This window comes from Bactrocera neohumeralis, chromosome 4, assembly GCF_024586455.1.
Source record: "Bactrocera neohumeralis isolate Rockhampton chromosome 4, APGP_CSIRO_Bneo_wtdbg2-racon-allhic-juicebox.fasta_v2, whole genome shotgun sequence".
Taxonomy (NCBI): Eukaryota; Metazoa; Arthropoda; class Insecta; order Diptera; family Tephritidae; genus Bactrocera; species Bactrocera neohumeralis.
In genome coordinates this window covers 56,574,064-56,577,931 of record NC_065921.1, presented here as the reverse complement: position 1 = coordinate 56,577,931, position 3,868 = coordinate 56,574,064, and the positions used below count along the sequence as shown (strand labels likewise).

At 33.3% G+C, this 3,868-nt stretch overlaps 1 pseudogene; it reads right to left on the bottom strand.

The window, feature by feature from the left end:
• Window positions 1-1,871: 1,871 nt before the first annotated feature.
• On the bottom strand, window positions 1,872-3,257 carry LOC126755783 (uncharacterized; annotated as a pseudogene).
• Between the last annotated feature and the right edge of the window lie 611 nt (window positions 3,258-3,868).

Genomic DNA, 3,868 nt, shown 5'->3' with positions numbered 1-3,868 from the left:
ATTTTACTATTTGTCCGTTTAAGTTCAATGTGTTCGTCTTGTATGAAAATTCAATTCCTAATGGAATCATAACGTCATTTCCTAATATTCCGTCATATTTTCTGTTTTTAAAAGCATTCATTACTAGAAAAGTTATTGTCTGTTTTGTACTGTCATTAAATTCACTGGGTAACCATGTTTTGATGTATTTGTCCGCTATTTTTGTCTTCCTGTTATAATATTTTTCGGTATTCTAAATTTTCTTTCTAACACTTGTGAAAAAATTCCCGGTTTTATCACTGAGGCTTCTGCGCCTGAATCTATTAATAATCTTACCTTAATTCCTCCAATTGTTACTTCAATCATTGGTATATTTCGTCTTCCGAGGCTGGTTTCGGAAAATTTTCAATTATCTACCTCCATTGGTTCCACTGGCTGTCTTCTCGTCTGTCTGGTGTTGTTGTTTGCTCTTGAAAATTGTGTTCGCGTCTGAAAATTTTGTTGATATTCATTTTGCTGAAAGTTTTGTTGGTATCCGTTTTGTTGAAAGTTTTGCGGACGTCTGTTTTGTTGAAAATTTTGCGTGTTTTGCTGCATATTATTCCTCTGTGTGTTGTATTGAAAATTCTGTCTCAAATTTCCAGATTGACCACTGTGTTCGTTGTATTGCTGGTTATTTCTGTTTGCATTCGCGTAATTTCCCTTGTTGAAATTCGAAGTGTTTCTAAAATTTTTATACTTACTGTCAAACCGCGTCCAATTGTTCAATTCTAATAACCTGTAAGCTTCAAATAAAGTAGTTATGTTTCGCGATATGATAATACTCGCTGCATTAATCGGTATCTTTTCTTTAAATAAATTCAAAACTGATTCCTCGTTACTTTCCGGTGTTCTATCTATTGATCTTTCTGTCGATAGATGATATTTATTATTCATTCGCGTTAATAGATTTGACAATTCGTTATACGTTTGCTTAATATTTTTATGAACCACTTTTTCTGCTTTCTCGTGTAATTGCAGAAAAGTGTTTCTTTCGCTGAAGTTTTCGATTAATACTCTTTTAATCTCACTCCAATTCGAGGTATCAATACTATACCTTAATAGCGTGGTATTCGCTTTACCGACAATTTTGCACAGTACCATATATGCGCGAGATGGACGAAATTTTTGGCGAAAGTTGCTTGGTGTCCAACAACCACACCTTAAACATTGGGACAGATCCTCAAGAGGCATTGGTTGAGTCTAGTGGTTAGTTAAAATTTAATGTTCCTTATGTATTGCTTATATTGCATTCGCTTTTTTATATTTTTAAACAGGCAAGGATTCAACTGATTTTCAAACAATCCTCGACGATATGCCAAGTACTTCGAGGCAGAGCCGGTCTGCACTAAGCCGTAGCATATGCAGACCAAACGCTGTGAATTCACAGGAGCCGAACGCAGCAAATTCTGTTCCAAATCGTGTTATAGGAAAAGCGCTAAAGAACTATATTTTGAATAAAAAATCGAACAAAAAAGGAAAAGTGCAGAAGTGCAGGCAAAGTTTTACGCAAATATCGAAAAACGAATGCAGGATTTGGCTGAAAATCAAAAAATTCTAATAGAAATTGAACAAAAAAAAATTAAAATAGAAGAAGAAAAATTAAAAATTTTAAAGCAGTATTTTATGAATAAAAATTAGAAAAGCTACTTGATTTCATAACGAATATATATTGTTTTATTTAACGGGAATATATAATCAAGCTTATCATAAAATAAACATTTTTTACATACAAATCTTGAATAATTGCATACGTATATGTAGTAAAATTATAAATAATTTTATTATTTGAGATTGAAAATGGAAAATGTTGCTCTAAAAGTGTATTTTAAAATTAAAAAAATTAAAATTTATTAATTTCTTCGTGCTAAAATTGTAAGCAACTGATTCCGGCGGTCTCCACTTGCTTCTCTCGCCAGATCATTAGCAGTTTCTGGCTCCGGTTCGGCACTTTCAATTTGATAGTCAATAATTGTATCGTCGTTAGTAATAATACATATATTGTGCATAATGCATGCACTTGCAACTAAATTCGAAATTGCACATAAATTTCTGTGCTCCGTAAATTTAAGAAGCCTTCGGAAACGTCCTTTCAGTGCTCCAAATGCATTTTCACAACTATTCTTGCTAAAGAATGTGTTTTGTTAAAGTTGATTTGATTAGGCGTTAACGAACCATAATCTTTAAATACCGGTATGAGGTAATTTCTGCAAGGGTATGCCGAGTCCCCGAGAATAAAAGTAGAATTTGGAAATAAACTTTCCATATTACTTTCCGCTTTTCTATAAAATGTTGCCTTTTTTAGCACTCTAGAGTCATGATATCATCCGAGTTCACCACAATAAATATCAATAAATTATTTATCAGCATCGACAATGGCCTTTAGAACAACACTATATTTACGTTTTCGATCAAAATATATACTATGTTTGTCTTTTATTGGTGCATTAATTGTTATATGGGTACAATCAATAGCACCAATAACACCTGGTATTTGTTTCCTTTGTAAGAACTTGCGAGTTGTTTCTTCCAACGCATCTCCAGTTGGCCATTTAACAAACTCATGACCTATTGAGATAACCCACGCTACAACCCGACGAACAATCGCCCATGCTGTGGACTTCGTTACACCAAACAATACGGCTAGTTGTCTGTAGGTAATTGTGTTACTTAAATACCTACATACATGTACATCATTGTTTTAGCAGGAATTTTGGTTTTTCCGGCCTTATACAGCCTTCATACAGAAAAGTATCGTAACAAAAACAAAGCATACCTATTAAGTAATCTAAAGTGGTGCGGCTCAAACGAAAATGAGATTTGAAATTTTGGTTTTTCCGGCCTTCGTAGCAAAACGGGTTTGTTCACTTTCTTCATATCTTCCTGCAAAAAATACTCATACTGAAAAGTATCGTAACAAAAACAAAGCATACCTATTAAGTAATCTAAAGTGGTGCGGCTCAAACGAAAGTGAGATTTGAAATCCTCATCTTCAAAACTATCAATGGTGTCCACAAAATTAGAGAATTTTGGATACTCTATCTGCTCTTGTTCTGAATCCTCCGATGACGAACTTGATTCCGCAGCTAAGCCAGCAAGGATGGTCAATATTTGGTTATACTCTTCAACATTTGAATTTGTGTACATAGTTCCAAGCAACTAGAAAACACACAAATTTAATTTTCTCTTAATTTTAATTTAAAATCCTTACTTACCGCATCTTTTATAAAATTTTCCATTTTGTGCACTTCTATACGTTTCATTTATATATTTCCATTTGTTTACATTTTTATCTGTCAAAATGAGGGTTGTCGCTATTGCCAACTACTTTTTTTGGGAAAAATCATAGCTATTGTGAATGAAAAAAGCATTTTAACTGGCAATGCCTCTAGCCCAATAAACAAGCTATGATAGCTTATGACAAGCCAACATAATTATGTTGACTAATAGCCTTGACAGACGGCAGCGTTAATCCGGATTAACTGCGCACTTAATCAGATCCAAATTTGTAGGTGACAGACGGCAGCTATGCGAGTTTGAAACTCTCGTAAACAGCTCATTGTCCTTTTTATAATATTTTCAATGAAAATTGATAGAAGATAAACATTACGGTTGTTAGCCGACCAATTTTTACCAAACCATTTTTTATTACAAAAGCATATCAACACATTATTTTTAAAACTGCATCATAACATAGAAGTTTTATTGATATTATATTGAGAATTTGATAAACAGCTGCCAGGGTTGCTTGTATTTCATTCACAATAGATGAAAATTGGCCATTTTTAACAATGTTGCCAACGAAAATCTCACAAACTCCCTAAAATTTTGAGAGTTATTTTTGGATTCA